Source organism: Hyla sarda, chromosome 2 (assembly GCF_029499605.1).
Source record: "Hyla sarda isolate aHylSar1 chromosome 2, aHylSar1.hap1, whole genome shotgun sequence".
NCBI lineage: Eukaryota > Metazoa > Chordata > Amphibia > Anura > Hylidae > Hyla > Hyla sarda.
This window is the reverse complement of record NC_079190.1, coordinates 35,437,550-35,457,093: the sequence shown is the minus strand read 5'-3', so window position 1 is coordinate 35,457,093 and position 19,544 is coordinate 35,437,550. Positions and strand designations below refer to the sequence as shown.

At 46.5% G+C, this 19,544-nt stretch overlaps 1 protein-coding gene and 1 long non-coding RNA gene across 3 annotated transcripts in view; one reads left to right on the top strand and one right to left on the bottom strand.

Annotated features, from left to right (window-relative positions):
- CNTN5 (contactin 5) overlaps nt 1-19,544 on the bottom strand; it is a 1,441,523-nt gene that overhangs the window by 1,058,589 nt on the left and 363,390 nt on the right. The gene's annotated exons all lie outside the window — the stretch shown is intronic.
- The window catches only part of LOC130358368 (uncharacterized), a 25,958-nt gene continuing 16,000 nt past the window's right edge, over nt 9,587-19,544 (top strand). The window contains exon 1 of the long non-coding RNA XR_008889492.1: nt 9,587-10,221. This is a non-coding gene — a long non-coding RNA (uncharacterized LOC130358368). The remainder of the gene's footprint in view (nt 10,222-19,544) is intronic.

Below are 19,544 nucleotides of genomic sequence, written 5' to 3'. Positions count from 1 at the left end.
CTGGTGTAAGGAATCTTGTGATCACAGAAGACTGAAGAGACTATCTACATGTTATTAAAGGGGTGCTCCACTGGAAAACATTATTATTATTATTATTATTATTATTATTTTATCAACTAGTGCCAGAAAGTTAAACAGATTTGTAAATGACTTAAATCTTAATCCTTCCAGTACTTATCAGCTGCTGTATGGTCCACAGGAAGTTATTTTCTTTTTGAATTTCCTTTCTGTTTGACCACTGTGCTCTCTGCTGACACTCTTTTTATTAGAAAAATACAAAACTTATCAAATACAAAACACAAAGCAAGCTTAACCAGCTATAACATAAATAAGAAATACTCTAGAACCAAAAACAAAACCTCATAAACAAAACCCTGCCTAACCGGCCAGCCCAGCTTTACTAAGATACTAAAATACTAAGATATTAAAATATGCCCAAAATATCTAATCAAACACTCACACACTTACCGAAAATGAACATAAGAAAAATAAATAAATAAATAAAATAGCACAACTTGGCTTGTCAAAATATAAACATAAAAGTTATCATTATCCGACTATAACTCAAAACCATCCATACTTGGGAACACGCAACAAGAAAACTAAACAGAAACGTAGCAAGCACACCTCATATACATACATACAAACAAAAACTATAATAGTAATAATAATAATAATAATAATCATCAAAATAATCATATCACACATACATTCACTTACAAAACGTCCAAATTAACTGGATCCTCTATCCGGGACTAATGAAAATACCAAAGAAAACATAAAACAGACCAAATAACTGAAATAAACTAAAGAAACCACATATCAACACAGCAACTGGTCCGGCTACCATAACGCTGAAACAATATGAAACAATATAGATATAACACAATATAGGTACAAAATTACTAAATATACTATATAAATAAAATATAATATAAACAAAATATATGCACTACAGAAAACCCCTACAAAATCAATAGAAAACCCTAGGAAAAACCCTACACTAAAACTGTACCCTCACCCACACCACCCCTCCTGTACATGGGTCAGAGTCCATACCGTTCTTACAGTTCACAAAGTCCAGTCCTTAACTGACCCATGTCAGGTCCCCCAAAGATGAACACAAGCACACCCTCCCCACCTAGCACTCCTCCCAACCAACTTATACACAAACTTATACACACTGAACCACAACCCACTTTAGGCCCAAGTTTGGTCGCCTGTAAGCCCTAAAAATACCATATCAGCTTAAAAACAAAACAAAAAGCTAGCGTGCACATGCATCAGCCCACCACCAGGGAGAAGGATGGCAGACTTGATACATTCAAAATAATTTTACACTCTTTCCCTAACTCCCCCTACAATTCTCCCTAATCCTATCCCTTCATTCAAACTAACCCTGTTCTCATCCTATCTCTGTCCCTCTGACACTGTCCCTAACAAAAATAAAGGTACTCTACCTAAAAGGTCTAGTACCTAGGCCACATCAAAGGAAAACCCTCTCCATAGGAGAGAAGCCCTACTGGTACCAAGACTGCCATGCTCCAAAGACCTGATCTTCCCAAGGTCACCGGTGATGTTCCTACAGACCTCTACCTCGGAGAGGATTTTCTGTTGGGTCGACACTAAACACCGTGCATTCTACGTGTAGTACCTAACCACTAAACTGACTAAGAATAAAGTGCCCCGATCTCGGCCACCCAGGTTCCTGAATGCCCCATAAGCCCACTCCTGATAGGTAAGGCCGGCAAGTTGACTCCAGCCGATGGAAGCGCCCACCCTGTTGTAAACTCCTATATTAAAGGGACAATGAAGCAGGAAATGGTCCATGCTTTCCAGCGTGTCCCCACACTCTTCTCGGGGACATCCCCGGTCATCAGAGTTCCTACACTTCAAATTGTCCCTCACATATAGCTTCCCCTGAAAGCAGTGCCAGGCCAAGTCCCAAAACTTCTGGGGGATCCTTTTCATGTTTAAAAGGTACAACCCCACCCTCAGATCCCGACCTGGGCAGTCCCTGAGCGCCAGAGGCTTCTGGAAGTGGGTCAACAGGTTCATCCTGTTCCCCCATAACAGTTGGAAAAACAGGCTGTAGACCCTAGTGTAGTAAGCCTCTGGCAGGATACATACGCTGCCCAGATAGATAAACAAGGGGAGCAGGTACGATTTGATCAGGTGTACCCTTTCCCTGAGGGTCATAGACCAACCCTTCCACTGGTCCACCTTCTGAGCGGCATCCTGGAGCTTACCATCCCAGTTTTTGGTGGGATAATCATCCTGGCCGAATATGATGCCCAAAACTTTAGCTGACTCTTGGGGCCCTGGAAGGGTGTCCGGGAGATCAAACGTGGGATCTCCCCCTCCCAGCCAGAGACTCTCACACTTATCCCGGTTGATCTTAGACCCGGATGCCTCCGAGTAGCGGTCCACTTCCGACATCACCACATCGACCTCCTCTCGCGAGGACACGAAAATGGTGACATCGTCAGCGTACGCCACCACTCTCTGGGCGACATCCAGCTCTGCCAGGCTCATCCCGACTCCCGCCAACGGCCCACAATCTACCCTCCGGACGAAGGGATCGATTGCGAACACGTATAAAAGCGGGCTCAAAGGACAACCCTGACGGACTCCGGACCCCACCTCAAAAGAGCGGCCAGACCAACCGTTCACCAGTGGGAAACTCTCTGCCCCTGCATACAAGATCTTAAGCCAATTCACAAAAGTACTCGGTAAGCCATATCTCAGGAGGACGGACCAGAGGTACTCGTGGTTCACCCGATCAAACGCTTTGGCCTGATCCAGGGACAGCAAGTACCCCTTCCAGAAACCCGCACTACTCCTCTCCACTGCCTCCCTGACACTAAGGACCGCACTTAAGGTGCTTCGGCCTGGAACAGAGCAGTGCTGAGCTCCTGAAAGGAGTCGGGGTGCAAACTTCACCAGCCGATTAAACAGTATCTTGGCCAGAAGCTTCCTGTCCGTATTGAGAAGAGCTATGGGCCTCCAATTCTCAATACGGCTGGGATCTTTACCCTTTGATAGAAGAATCAGGGCTGACCTCCTCATTGACTTCGGCAGAGTGCCCGAGGAGAGACACTCATTGAATACCTCAGTCAAGAGGGGAGCTAAAGACTCCTTAAAGGTCCTGTACCACTCGGATGTTAAGCCATCCGGACCTGGCGACTTCTTAGGGGCGAGCCCCTCGATCGCCAGTCTCACTTCCTCTTCCCTGATTCCTTCTGCCAAAACATCAAGAGAGGGGTCTACCCCTGGCTCAGGAATGGTTTCAGCCAGGAAAGCCGACATCTTGTCTCGATCTAGATCCTTCCTCCCCAAGAGGTGCGAGTAGAAGGATCTGACGACCTCCAAGATCCCTGATCTGGACCGATTCAGAGATCCTGTACTATCAATCAGTCCTGAAATGACTTTACTACTCACTGACATCTTACAGTTTCTGCAAGGGTCGGGCGAGCGGTACTTCCCGAAATCCCTCTCAAAAACCAAAGATGCGTGCCTATCGTACTGACACCTCATCAGCAAGGATTTCACTCTGGAGATATCCTCTCGGCTACCTCCAGTCGAGACAAGGAGCTCGAGTTTCCTCCTCAGACCCTGATACAGGCGATACCTGTTCAGGGACCTGAGGCTCGAGAGCTGGCGGAAGAACCCCGCAACCCGCTTCTTGAATATCTCCCACCACTCTGACTTACTACTACATAGGCCCAGTAAAGGTACCTGACTCTGAAGAAAATCCTCAAAGGACTGTCTTATCTCCGCTTCCTCCAGGAGGGACGAATTCAGCTTCCAATAACCTTTTCCCATCCAGGGAAAACAAAATCATACAGTGGTCCGAGAACTCCACCTCAACCACGGACACTGCGGAAGAGACGGCTTCCTCCTTTAAATAAAACCTATCTATCCTAGACCTGCGACTACCTTGATGATAGGTGAAACCCGTGTGGCCTGATGGGCTCCGGATGTGGACGTCCTCTAGGCGAGGTTCTCTAGCTATGCTAATCAGTGCCACACTATCGCAAGTCAGCGGACCATTGGAGCCTCTCCTATCTTGGGACCTTGTGACATTATTGAAGTCCCCTCCAAAGATCACTTGCCGACTCGTAAAAAGAAAGGGCTTAATCCTCATAAAGAGATCTTTACGGCCCCGCTTAGTTTGCGGGGCGTAGATGTTAATGAGCCGGAGCTCTTGTCCCTTCATGAAGACATCTAAGATCAGGCACCTCCCCATTTCTAACTCAATAACCCGTCTGCATTCAACAGGAGCGGTAAAAAGGACCGCCACCCCACTATACGGCTCAGCCGCAAGAGACCAGTGGGAGGGACCGCGCCTCCACTCTCTTCTGGCTTTTACCAGGGAGGATAGATCTGACAACGTGGTCTCTTTCAGATACAAAATGTCGGCTTCAACACGGCCGAGAAAATCAAAGGCTGCGAATCTAGCCGTATCAGACTTTATGCTGGCACAGTTAATAGATGCCAGTGTCAGTGGGGTGAGTGCCGCCATCCTGGGTGATTGAGTTAGATGGCCTCACCCCTTAAACCTTCTTCCTCTCCTTCCCTCCACCCCCATCTGAATCGGAGGAAGACCCTTTGCCTCTTTTTAAACTCAGGGATATATCCATCCCAGGATCTTTACCTCCAGCATCTGGTGTTACCTCTCCCCCTGAGGAAACTGCCCCAGAGGAAGGAGGCTCGGCACCTCCTGGAGGCCGCACTGCCTCCGGACCCTCGAGAAGAGGAGGGGAGATGGTATCCCCAAGGGCCTCATATCGATTTGAAAGGACGATCAGAGGGTCAGAGACTGAGTTGTTCCTTCTATGGTCTGAGGCTACAACTGAAGAGGAGGACGGCGCTGCCTTACTCTTACCCTTCTTCCTCCTCTTCTTCTTTTCCTGGCCACCATTTACTGTCTGCCCCTCCTTCTCCTCCTCATCCACAGTTTCGGATTCAGAGGCATGACTGGAGGAAGGAGCATCTTGACCTTCTTCCCTACGCAGTCTCCCTATCTCCTCATCCAGTTCGGTCCCACCCAAAGCCTCAGAGTTATTCTGACCTCCTTCTGAGCCAGTGTCTGGAGTGGGACCCCGAGCTACCCCTGGCACCTGGGCATTCTCAAGGGCCCTCTCCAACCTGCGCTTCTCCTCTCGCCTCCGCATAGAGGGGGTCTTATGTTTTTCCTTCACTGGCTTTGGTGCCCCCTCTCCTCCACTAGTCCCCTCCCCCGCTGGGGCAACAGTTAGGCTCTCCCCAGCCGGGGCGGTCACAGTGTTGGAGAACGAGCGTGGACACCGGCTGAACGGGTGACCTAAGTCACCACACAAGTTACACCGAATCTGCCCACAGGTGGCCGCCAGATGACCCACCCCACAGCAGAGGGCGCATATCTGCTGAGTGCAGTTGGCACTAAAGTGGTTTGTGTCACCACACCTGTGACACAGCCTCGGCTGCCCCTGGTAGAAGATCTGAATCCTGTCGCGTCCCAGAAAGGCGGCCGAAGGGATGTGGGTGACCGTGTTCCCTGAACGCCTGAGACGAACGGAAAACGTCCAGGCCCCAGACCATATATTGTGCTCGTCAAAGTTCTTCCGGGGGACGTCCGTCACCTCCCCGTACCTGCCCAGCCAGGTCATAATGTCATAACAAGAAAGTGACTCGTTACGGGTCAAAACGGTCACTTTCTTTACCATACTCTGGCGAGATACCGCTTTTACAGCTAAATCTCGCCATCCGGGCTCGTTTTTCATCAGCTCATAATTAGACCAAAAGAGATCTAGTCCTTCCGGCCTAACAAAGCTGACGTCAAACTCGGAGGAGCCGAAGGGGTGAATCGTGAATCAGGGCAAAGATGTCCCCAGCCCTGAAACCCATCTGGAAAAGAAGCTCCACCACCTTGCCCCTTTGGGGGCACGCATCTTCGCCTTTCCAGACCAAACGGGCCACATTCCTGCGACCTACCTCCTGCCCGTGTGTCTGGAGGGACCATGCGGTCTCCCCATTCCTCTCTCGGAACGCTCCCAGACCATGTCTCTCCACCCAAAAAGACAGGTCCATCTCCTTTCCCTCTACCTGGAGCGTCCTTTCTCCTCTCTTTAGTGCCTCCAGGAGACGCCGTTGCAACTGACCTTCACCAGATCCAGGAGGTAAAGATCCTACTGAACCCCCAGCCGCCACACTTGCATAACTCCTGACGACCGGGGGGGGGGGCAGCCGGACCAGACACCGTCCCTACATCCCCGCCTAGGCCACCTGTACTGCCACAAAAGCCACTCTTATTCCTACCATCCACACCACTACTACTACTACTCTCATTCACACCACTACTCCTCCCATCTGCACCACTACCACTCCTCTCATTTACACCACTACCACCCCTCCTATTCACTCCACTATCACCACTCTTAATCACTTCACTGCCACTCCTCCCGATCACTCCACTACCACTCCTCCCATCTGCACCACTACCACTCCTCTCATTCACTCCACTATCACCACTCTCATTCACACCACTATCACCACTCCTCCCATCTGCACCACTACCACTCCTCCCATCTGCAATACTACCACTGCCACATACACCCCTCTCATCCACAGCACTACCACTCCCATCTTTCACACACCTTGTATTAACATTGCTTTTATTGACAGTATTTTTGGGATCAGCAGCTGCTTCACCCACTACCTCTGGGCTGGCCTGGACATGCTTTAGCTTGGCCTTTTTGTACATTCTCAGGTCACCGGCGGCTGCCATTGTCGGCGACGCTGACTCCTCCTCCATTCGAGATGTCACCGCCGACATCACCTCCCGAAGCTGAGGTTGCCCCTCCAGGCGCACCTCCACCACTCCTCCTGCCACTGATGTGCAGGGACTCCCCTCTCTCACAGGGGAGATCCCTGCAGTGCCTGCGCCACACACTGTGCCCAGCCGCACAGGCTCAGCAGCAGGTTCTGACACCTGGACGCTACCCCCCCTCTCAGGGGAGTGCCCCGCAGCACCGACACTACTAGCAGCGCCCAGGGGACCGCCCCCCAAGCAGAAGATCTCACCACACACCTCAGGTGCCTGGACACTCCCCCCCCCTCTCAGGGAAGTGCCCCGCAGGGCTAGTAACATTGCCCACAATACTCGGGGAACCGCTCCCCTTGCAAACTGCCGCATAACTATTGCCCACTATTAGCCCGTCCTGCTCTTCCCTACCAGCAGGACGCGTGACTGTAGCACCCGCGGCCATGTTGGATGCTGGTCCCGTTCCACAGCAGAAGCGGGATCTGGCAGGGTGGGGGGCCCAGCAGCCTGAACCAACTTTTCAGGTGGCCCAGACTGCTGGATAGGAGAGAAAACAAACTTTATCTGCTCCTCAGCCTTTTTCTTCTTCTTATTATTCTTCCTCTTCCTCTCCTCAGGGCCCAGGTCCTGGCCAAAACTGAAATTTTCCAGACGGGTGGGTGACTCCTGCATCACTATGGCCCGCAGGAGCCCCCCACAGACCAGTCCACTGTCACCGCCATCATTACTGTCACTTTCCTCAGAGGTGGCTGGTAGGGCGACTTGGGCAGGGTTGATGTAATCCGCACTCGGGGTGACAGAGGTCTTAGGGGTACACGGGGTATCACACACATCCCCCTCACTCTCATCACCCTCACTGCCGCCATCTCCCTCACCACCTTCCTCCATCTTCTCCTCCGTGACACACAAGCACTCTTCCTCCCCCTGACTATCCTCTTCCTCCTTCACAGTGGTCCGCATGGTTTTATAGCGGTCTTCATTCTTTAATTTTTCTTTAAACATGCCCGCTCCCTCTACAATCAGCATTCGGGCTCTCACCACCTCCTGCTCCTCTGCCTTCAGCTCACACACCCTGGCAGCAAACTTAGCTCTCATAGCCTTGGCAGAGTTATCTGTTTGGTAGCGAGCAAACTTCAGGTCTTCCCTTATGATTTTCAGCTTTTTCCCCAGCTGCTCATATTCTACAAGATTTGCCTGCATGCGGGAACCGAAAGTAGCTAGCGACTCCCTGGGACCCTTCACCCCCCATTGCTGGGGTTCCATAGTATCAGACACAGTCCCCGAAGACATAACCATAAGCTTCTTACCGGACGCCTTGCGGTTTCCAGCGAAGGACGGGGGAGTGGGCTCCACATTACTGCGGAGCCTGCTGGATCTTCTCACCCTGTCCTGGGAATCGGCCGTAGCTCTCTCACTCCCACCCCCCTCCGGCCTAGTTCGAGGGGTGGAAGTCTGGGGCTCCATAGCAGGAGGCTCTCCCAAGGAAGCTGCCACCCTCCTGGGGAAAAGGCTGTAGGAAACACTTCAATCCTCTCTCTCTGGAAGTCAGACACACCCAACAGCTGCTGTGTTCCACAGGAAGTGCTCTCTGCTGACACCTCTGTCCTTGTCAGGAACTGTCCAGAGTAGGACCAAATCCCCATAGCAAACCTATCCTGCTTCAGACAGTTCCTAAAATGGACAGATGTGTCAGCAGAGAGCACTGTGATCAGACAGAAAGGTAATTCAAAAAGAAAAGAACTTCCTCTGTAGTATACAGCAGCTTATAAGAACTGGAAGAATTAAGATTTTTAAATAGAAGTCATTTACAAAACTATTTAACTTTCTGGCACCAGTTGATATAAAAAAAAATGTTTTCCAGTGAAGTACCCCTTTAATATCTGCAAAGATCTAAAATGTTAGCAGACAGAGGCCTTAGGGACCCGCATTAGTCTATGTGCCACCATATAGTGCCTCCATAAAGCACTGAAAGAATAGCTATGTATGATTGTATTTTAGTAAATGAATTAACATCATGGGTTCAGGCTGTGGGCACCAAATTGCAGAAGCGTATATACAAATACATGCATATCTATGTGCATACATGGACCTGTACTTCTGCAGGCCAGTAAATAAACTTGGCTTTGCTATTGCTTCTGTACAATAACCATACAAAGAGTGTCAACCAAAATAATATAAATCCTCTTCATTGTTGAGAATGTATTCTTAGTTCTTGATACTTGAGGCAAGGATGACTACACCAAACGTAGCAACAGGGGCACATGCACCACCAGCCCCACATGGCAACAAGCGAACATGCTTTACCAACCCAACCTAGCAACAGGGGCACATGTATCATTAGTCCTACCAAGTAACCGGGACATGTGCAACACCAGTCCCACCCAACAACAGGGGCACATGCTTTACCAGCCCCACCTAGCAAAAGGGGCACATGTATCATTAGTCCCACCAAGTAACCGGGACATGTGCAACACCAGTCCCACCCAACAACAGGGGCACATGCTTTACCAACCCAACCTAGCAACAGGGGCACCTGCTTTACCAGCCCCATCTAGAAACAGGAGCAAATAACCAAGACATATGCACCACCAGTCCCACCCAAGAACAGGGGCACATGTATCATTAGTCCCACCAAGCAACCGGGACATGTGCAACACCAGTCCCACCCAACAACAGGGGTACATGCTTTACCAACCCAACCTAGCAACAGGGCCACATGCTTTACCAGCCCCATCTAGCAATATGAGCACATGCTTTACCAGACCCACCAAGCAACAGGGACATGTGCACCATCAGCCCCACCCAGCAACAGGGGCAAATGGATAATCAGCCCCACCTAACAACATGGCCGTATACACCAGCAGTCCCATCTAGCAACAAAGGCATGTGCACCACCAGTCCCGCCTAGAAACAGGGTAACATGCACCACTAGCCCCACCTAGCAACAGGATTACATGCACCACAAGCCCCACCTAGGAACAAAGACACATGTACTACCAGCCTCACCTGGCAGCAGGGTTACATGCACCACCAGCCCACCTAGAAACAGGGGCCCTGCACCATCTGCCTAACATGCATGTTGTGGGTTCCATAACATGGGGCCAGAAGACCATCTATGGCTTATTACATTAATTTACAATATCTGTAACTATGTGACCGGTGGCATCAAAAGCCTGCGGTCCCTGGTTACAGCACCGCCTATGCTGCCTGGAGGGCACCTTTGGTCAAGTAAGACTCCCTGGTACAGCTCAATCTGCTGAACTGGAACTATATCCAAGTACACCTGTCAGTCATTACATACAAAATTAAGTGCCTAATATTGTTTAAATCCCCCCCCCCACCCGTGCCACTAAAGCAACTCTGAACTATCGTGGCCAGGACCTCTGTGGACTTCCTGTGGTGTCTGGCACCAAGATGTAAGAATCAGATCATGTCCTATGATTTAAAAATGAAATTTTTTTTCCAGCAAATCCCATAAATAATCCTTCAGATTGAGATCTGGGAAATTTTGAGGTCAAGTCACCACCCCTTAAACCATTTGTTATGTTCTTCAAACCATTGTTGAACAATTTTTGCTGTGTGACCCACAACCAGTAGGTGATCCCGCTGCCATGAAGGTGGGGCCTTGGTCTGTACAACGTTTAGGTAGGTGGTGCGTGTCACATGATGCCAGGACTCCAGGTTCCCCAGCAGAACATTGCACAGAGCACCCATCCTGCCTCTGCCAGCTTGTCTTCTTCCCATAGTTCACTGTTGGCAGCATACAGGGGGCAGCCTGGGCATTCTGACCGGGGCTGATCTGCAGCTATGCAGTCCCATATACAGCAAACCAAAATGTCCTGTTTATTATGAAACCTTTCCATCATACCTAACATTGGGTTTTTCTGTAATTTCTGCTATAGTAGCTCTTTTTTGGGATCAGTCCAGAGAGACTATTCTTCACACATCACATACCTCAACAAGCTTTGAACACCCATGACTGGTCACCAGTTGTCCATTCTTGGAGATGGGTACTTTGCACTACAGACCAGGAATACCCCACTAGACCTGCTTTGGTGATGCTCTTACCCAGTCATCTGGCCATCACAACATGACACCGGTCCCATGTTCTCAGATCGTGACTGTTCACTTGGTGCCTATTATATACAAGCCCTGACAGGTCCCATTGACAAGACATACTCCGAGTTATTCACTTCACCTGTTGGTGTGTGTATATGTATTTTACATAGAAATGCTTTTCAGTATATCATTTTCTCACCACCTCATTATACTATATTTAGAGACGAGTCAGTGAGTTTGTCGGCTTCGCTGGTACTTTGGCTGGCACAGATGTGACATTGTTTTAAATCTGCTGATTTCTCTTCTTTTCTTATATCTCCTTTACTTGTTTAATGAATAGCTGGAGGGCGAACGCACAGGCTTTTCACAATTAGATAGCTTCAGACGTACCAAGGAAATGTGCCATCTGCAAATGTGACACATATACCGGGGACTGATTCAATGACCTGAACCTCTTCATTCACTGCACCATAATAGTGCAATGCCAGTCAGAGGGACATCCTGCACAGTTCTTTCTGCTCAGAAGCTTGGCTGCCAATCATTGACATCACTAACAAGGTAGAAATGTGAGATACTGATGAACTTTGCCATTATCTCTCTAAATTGCACAATTAGGGCTGATAAGTGAATAACTAGGTAAATAAATCTAGGCTAATAAAAGTCTAACTTTTTGATTGTTTATAATATAATTGTGTAACTTCATATATAAATCATTGTCCATTGAAAGACCCCAGGGTCATTTGCAGAATCCATCGATGGACATCAAGGTTATTGACTGAATCCACTGCAGGACCACAGTGCTGTTGAGAACACATTTGCTCAATTTGGACGACTAACAAGTGGCAAAAGCTTAAAAAAAACGTATCAATAGAGAAATAGAAACATAGACTGTGTCGACAGATAAGAACTATTCTGCCCATCTAGTCTGCTCAACATCCTGAATACTATGAACAAGTCCCTGGCCCTATATGAAGGATAACCTTATACATATCCCTATCTTATATGAAGGATATCCTTATAACTATCCCTATCTTATATGAAGGATAGCCTTATTTCTATCCCTATCTTATATGAAGAATAACCTTATACATATCCCTATCTTATATGAAGGATAGCCTTATATCTATCCCTATCTTATATGAAGGATAACCTTATACATATCCCTATCTTATATGAAGGATAGCCTTATAACTATCCATATCTTATATGAAGGATATCCTTATATCTATCCCTATCTTATATGAAGTATTGTCTTATGCCTATGCCTATCCCTATCTTATATGAAGGATAGCCTTATATCTATCCCTATCTTATATGAAGGATAACCTTATACATATCCCTATCTTATATGAAGGATAGCCTTATGCCTATCTCTATCTTATATAAATCAAAGCTTTATGTCTATCCCTATCTTATATGAAGGATAGCCTTATGCTTATCCCATGCATGCTTAAACTCCTTCACTGTATTTGCAGCAACCACTTCTGCAGGAAGACTATTCCATGCATCCACTACTCTCTCAGTAAAGTAATACTTCCTGATATTACTGCAGAAACCTTTCCCCTCTAATATAAAACTATGTCCTCTTGTGGTAGTTTTTCTTCTATATAAAGTACCTGTCACTAAACTAAACTTTTAATATTCTGCTCCTTATGTTATTATAAGACACTTTGCTATTTACTTGCTGTTAAAATTCTCAACCTTTATATGTTTTTAATGTGATTGAAAAATATGGCCACTAGGTGGCTCAGTTCTGTTCCCAAACAGTTAATATGGTCTCCACCCAGACTTGCAGAAGTCCAAACTCAGGAAGTGCGTGCGGGGCATGGCAAGTCACAGCTCTCACAGGCTTCAGTGATGTCGCCCCTGCTGGGGAACACTCACTTTCTCCTGCCGGGAGCTCACACAATGTGAGCAAGGGGAAATGCATGATACAGAGCTTGTTAAAGCTCGGAATTTTTTTGTAAGGGCAGGGGGAGTGTTAGGAGTAGTTAGTAAATATAATCTAAGTTAGTTTAGAAAATATGGTTTGATGACAGGTGCTCTTTAATGTCCTTTAACCTTTCTTGGTAAGTTTTATCTTGTAGTCCATGTACTAGTTTAGTATCTTCTCTGAACTATCTCCAATGTATCTATATCCTTCTGGAGAGATGGGCTCCAGTACTGTGCGCAATACTCCAAGTGAGGTCTCACCATTGCTCTGTACAGCGGTAAAAGCACTTCCCTCTCTACTGCTAATACCTCTTCCTAGACACCCATGAACACTTCCCTCTCTACTGCAAATACATTTCCCTATATACCCATGAGCACTTCCCTCTCTACTGCTAACACCTCTCCCTATATACCCATGAGCACTTCCCTCTCTTCTGCTAATACCTCTTCCTAGACACCCATGAACACTTCCCTCTCTACTGCAAATACATTTCCCAATATACCCATGAGCACTTCCCTCTCTACTGCTAATACCTCTCCCTATATAACTATGAGCCCTTCCTTCTTTCTACTGCTAATACCTCTCCCTATACACCCATGAGCACTCCCTTCTTTCTACTGCTAATACCTCTCCCTATACACCAAGCATTCTGCTAGCATTTCCTGCTGCTCTTTGACATTTTCTGCCTACCTTTAAGTCTTCTGGAATAATGACCCCTAAATTCCTTTCTTTAGATCCATGCATTAAACAAACTATGGTGCGAACAGATGGAAGCTTCTTTCCTAATTCATGCAGTGTTCTGATAAATGCCTAAAAAAGTTCAAATAAAAAGCAACATTTGATATTAACGAAACAGAATAATGTCTGAATGTATGCACTGAAATGAGTCAAACACATGCCAGCCTAGGGGTAATTTTCTTAGCAGGTGGTAGAACACTGAAACATTTGGTATATAAAGCCGGGCACTCAATAAAAAAATGTAAAAAAAAGATACACAAAAAAATAAAAAAACACTCTAAATATTCACAAAATGGAACAGTCATTAACAATTGTTAACAACCATTTACTTAAACTGTTAATGAGTTTTCATACTTGATGCTGAACTTTATGATTCACAGTACTCTCTGCGGAATGATTGCTCCATTATACCTTTAGCTATAATATTGGTGTGCACTCATTACAAAAGCATGAAAGTAAAAGTAAGAGCGCTCCATGGTGTATTAAAAGAGATATAAAACAATATAAAGGGAAGGCATGAAAGCTGCTCACCCCAAAAAGTTGTGTAACAACATACACAACAATGGTAGACACATGTAAGAGAGCAAGAAATCCACTGCCCTCCGGCTGTAGTATTAACGAGGATCAATAAGGCTTCAAGTAGGACGTTGGCTCCACGAGGCGCAGGATATACTCAAGGAGAGACCAAGTAAAATCCAAAAGGTAGTTTATTCCCAGGATGCAACGCGTTTCACTGCACTTCCGCAGCTTCATCAAGCATCCGCCTGATGAAGCTGCGGAACTGCAGTGAAACGCGTTGTATCCTGGGAATAAACTACCTTTTGGATTTTACTTGGTTTCTCCTTGAGTACATCCTGCGCCTCGTGGAGCCGGCGTCCTACTTGAAGCCTTATTGATCCTCACTATGAAAGGATGACATTTCTGCTATAGGAGATCTGACATTAATATAGAACTTTCCAACACTGTTAATATTTCTATACATGGCTTCTAGTGCATGGCAGGAGGAAAAATGCATCTTTTTACTGAAACTGACGTTTCATTCAAGACTGAGAAAACAAACTTTAAAGGTCTAATACTGAAAGAAATAAGCTTTTCCTTGTATCTGGTATAAACCCCTTAAAGGGGTTGTGCAGCTAAATCTATCTTATCCCCTCCATAGGATAGGGGATAATTAGCTAATCGCGAGGGGTCCAATTGCTTGGACCCCCCCCCCCCCGTGATCTGCTGCATGGCGCTCTGGCTCTTCTCTTGCATGGAGCAGGGGTTGCCGCGCACCCACCATCTCTATTGGAGAGCCGGAGATACATGAGTGCTGTACACGTGTATCTCCAGTTCTCCCATAGAGACAAATGGAGGGCGCGTCCCAGCAATGGTACCCCCCCCAGGATCAGCTGCTTATACCCTATGGATAGTGGATTAATTAGCTTTTGCTTCACAACCTCTTTAATGGGTGATTCAGCCTTATCTACTGTTAAGAAATTAGACACCATAGACCAGTGTTTCCCAAACACAGTGCCTCCAGTTGTTGCAGAACTATAACTCCCAACTTCCATAAAATTACATCTCCTCATCATGTTGTTGTGAAAATCTGGTAATCTCAGTCAAGTATCAGTCAAGGTAGGCAGGGCAGGCCGAAGCCACCCAGGACCGTGGTTCAGGCAGCATGAAAGCAATGACAGGTTCCCTTTAAAGGAGCTGTTGATATTAAAGGGGTACTCCTGTGGAAAACGTTTTTTTTTTATTTATTTTTTTATGAACTGGTGCCAGAAAGTTAAACAGATTTGCAAATGACTTCTATTAAAAAAATGTTTACCCTTCCAGGACTTTTTAGCAGTTGTATGCTACAGAGGAAATTCTTTTCTTTTTGAATCCCTTTTTTTGTCTTGTCCCCAGTGCTCTCTGCTCACACCTCTGTCCGTGTCAGGAACTGTCCAGAGCAGCATATGTTTGCAATGGGGATTTTCTCCTGCTCTGGACAGTTCCTGATACGAGCATCAGGTGTCAGCAGAAGGGTGAAGATTTTTTAATAGAAGTAATTTACAAATCCGTTTAACTTTCTGGCACCAGTTGATTTAAAAAAAAAAAAAAATGTTTTCCACCGGAGCACCCCTCTACGTGTTTAAAAGCATGGCGGCTTTCTTCCAAAAACAGATACATACCGGTCCCCTGGCTATGTGTGGTATTGTAGCTCAGCCCATTCACATCAATATAGCTCAGCTGCAATAGCCCATGAACAGCTGTGTCCCTGTATCTGCATGTTTTCTAATTATGCACAAATCTTTAAGCACCCACCTAGACCAGAAACGTAAACACCTCAACACCCAAAGTGATTATGTTGACTACAAATAATATCCTTATACTGTCTAGCAACTGGAGGCTTCCTGACCTGCACCCCTGCCTACTGTGCCTTCCACAACAGCCCCTTCCTCAGAGCCGCCATCTTTACCGATCCAGTCTCAGCTGCTGGGCTATTACAGAAATCAGCAGCAGTTCTGCTGCTGCAGCCAGGGTGTTTGCTATGGGAAGCTGCAGTTAAAGGATGGCAACAGCTCTAGCTCCATTGTATTAGTTAAAGGGGTACTCCGCCCCTAGACATCTTATCCCTTATCCAAAGGATAGGGGATAAGATATCTGATCACGGAGGTCCCGCCGCTGGGGACCCCCGCGATCTCCCTGCTTCATTTGGTGTTCGTATAGAGCATCGGCAGCAGCATTGGAGGCTTGTGATATCACAGCCACACCTTGCTCGTGATGTCACGACCATGCCCCCTCAATGCAAGTCTATGGGAGGGGGCGTGATGGCCGCCACGCGCCCTCCCATAGACTTGCATTGAGGGGGCATGGCCATGACGTCATGAGCGGGGTGTGACCATGACATCACGAGCCTCCACCCCGCATCGACAGTCATCTGGCATGGAGCGAAGTTTGCTCCGTGCGCTGGATGTCTGGGGTGCCGCAGCCGAGATCGCGGAGGTCCCCAGAGGTATTCTTTGGAGTACCCCTTTAAAGGGATTATCCTCATGACAGACGTTTAATATTAGATTGACAGAGGTCCAACTCCCAGTCCCCCATGCTGACCAGCTATTTGAAGAGGCTCAGTTGACTGCTGCCCGTTGCTTAGGGCCGCCTTAGGCACCCGGGCAGCTGTTACCTCTGCACCCTCTATAATTAAGCCCCTGTCTATAATAATCATGGTGGTGCAAACATCTCATCGGTGGGGGCGCCGAAGAGTCAGATCTGTGATCTGCTGATCTAATATTAATGGCCAATCTTGGCCTCTCCTGTGGACAGGCCATCAATTTTAATAACGTGGCTAACCCTTTTAAGTAAGAAAGTGCTTTCATGTTAGGAATAAATAGACTTCTATATGAAGAGATGTCGATCTACCCTGACAGACCGTGTATAATGGCTACTGAATTAACGCCATGGGAAAAGTATGCATGCCGTCTATGCCATACCCTACGCTTTGTGGACCTGATCCTATAATAATCTGCTTTCTTATATTATATAAATAGAATAATCAAGATTTGTGTCCTTTCACCCTCTGGAGTTGTATCACACATTACTAATGCATAGGGATAGAGGGACATATAGTACAGTCTGCTCAGCTGCAGATAACACTTTGAGATTTCAGGATGGGTTGAGTCACGATATCACAGAGTGTTAAATGTCAGACCGATGCCTTTTATATCTGCATCACAGCTTAGTTTAACCTGGTATATATTCATCCTCTTCCCGGAGCCTGAAGCCTTGAAATGTAAGGACTGGGCTGACACTGTCAAGATGAAGAAGACTCCTTTACAAGGTTCTGTTTGAAATGTAGAAATCCAAATGGGTCAAATACATCAACACCTAAACGCCTGAGCCGGTTGTGATATTATATTTTCCAGGACATTCGGCATCTTCTCACAATGACAACTCATTCTTTAAAATGTGGCTATAGATTCTAAAGTTATATGATTCAAAAATGATTCTCCACTTTGGCTAATAGAAGGTGGTCGTAATGGAAGAGCCCATTTATGGTGTCCTTATGACTGCAGACAAGAGTGTAACTGAGAATGTTGGGCTACCACCCACGACCACTTTTTCTTGTCGTAAAGTCTCAGCCCTCCAGGCCACATCAGGACATCAGCCTACAATGGCAGCTTCAGAACCTCTTGTGCACCACATCCTGCGACAATCACCCTGTGTGCTTTGCCCTGAAGGACCTGTTAGGCTGGAGACTTTTGAGCCAACTATCTTAGCTATACTACATCTATATAGCATAGATTTTATATTAAATATTTATGTTAAATATTTTCATATCAACTGGTGGCAGAAAGTTAAACAGATTTGAAATTACTTTTATATAAAAATCTTAATCCTTCCAGTACTTATAAGCTGCTGTATGCTCCAAAGTAAGTTGACTAGTTCTTTCTAGTCTGACCACAGTGCTCTCTGCTGACACCTCTGTCCATATCAGGAACTGTCCAGAGTAGAAGCAAATACCCATAGCAAACATATGCTGCTCTGGAAAGTCCCTGACACAGACAGAGGAGTCAGCAGAGAGCCCTGTGGTCAGACTGGAAAGAACTACAAAACTTCCTCTGGAGCACACAGCAGTCTGGCACCAGTTGATTTGAAAATTTTTTTTTTTTTTTTACCCCTTTAACTTCATAAAACAATAGCCAAATATTGTCTGAAAGCAGTTACCCTGGGGATAGTGGAGGAAATTTGTGTTAAGAATGCAAACATTAAATTGGTAGAAAGGTATAGTTTAAAGAGTAAGTCCAAAGTTGTCAGCCCAAGCGATCTTCAGATCGAGCGTGGGGAATTGTGTGCCTTGCTGGAAGGCAACCAGACCTCCCTCAGCAAAGTTCTGTGCACAAGTCCTGTTCATCAGAAGAGGGCTTGTGCACAGAACTTTGGTGTGCGTGTCATGGTTGTTTCGGCAACTGTACCTTCCAGCATGGCATGCAACTTCCCGTGCTGGATATGAAGATTGATCGGGCCCAAAACTTCAGACTTACACTTTAAAAGAGTACTCCGGCAAAAAATAACATATCCCCTATCCACAGGATGGGGGATAAATAGTTGATTAGACCCCCCCCCCCCCCCCCACGATCACAGGGACGGGAGACCGTGAGGCACACACTCCATTCATTTCTATGGGAGTGGCGATGATGCCTGAGAACTGTATATAAATTAATGTAGCACGTGCTGGCTGCAGCACGCGCTCCTCACTGAGCGCAGGGTCCCGGTGATTGCGGGGGGCCCCAGTGGCCAGACCCCCCACCATCAGTTACTTATCCCCTATCCTGTGGATAGGGGATACTTTATTTACGCCAGAGATCTCCTGTAAAGGGGTACTCCGGTGGGAAACTTTTTTTTTTTTTTTATCAACTGGTGCCAGAAAGTTTAAACATTTGTAAATTCCTTTTATTTAGAAAACTTAAACCTTCCAGTACTTATCAGCTGCTGAATACTACAGATGAAGTTCTTTTCTTTTTGAATTTCTTTTGTGTCTGACCACACTGCTCTCTGCTGACACCTCTGCCCATGTCAGAAACTGTCCAGACCAGGATAGGTTTGCTATGGGGATTTGCTCCTACTCTGGACAGTTCCTAATATGGACATAGGTGTCAGCAGAGAGCACTGTGGTCAGACGGAAAATAAATTTTAAAAGAAAATAACTTTCTCTGGAACAAACAGCAGCTGATAAGTACTCTAAGGATTAAGATTTTTATATAGAAGTCATTTACAAATCTATTTAACTTTCTGGCACCAGTTGCTTTAAAAATATTGTTTTCCACCGGAGTACCCCTTTCAGTGAGTTGTCCTAAATTGGTTTAAGAAGCAGTAGGTTTTGGGGGGTATAATAGAGTTAGTGAAGGAAGGGAGGACAGGGGTGAACATATCCTGACATGACATCCCATAATCAGATAGTATTAAATATGAAAATGGAAAAGGAATCAGCACTTATGGTGGAGCCGGAGAGAGTTTATATGGTCTTACGGACTATACCTATAG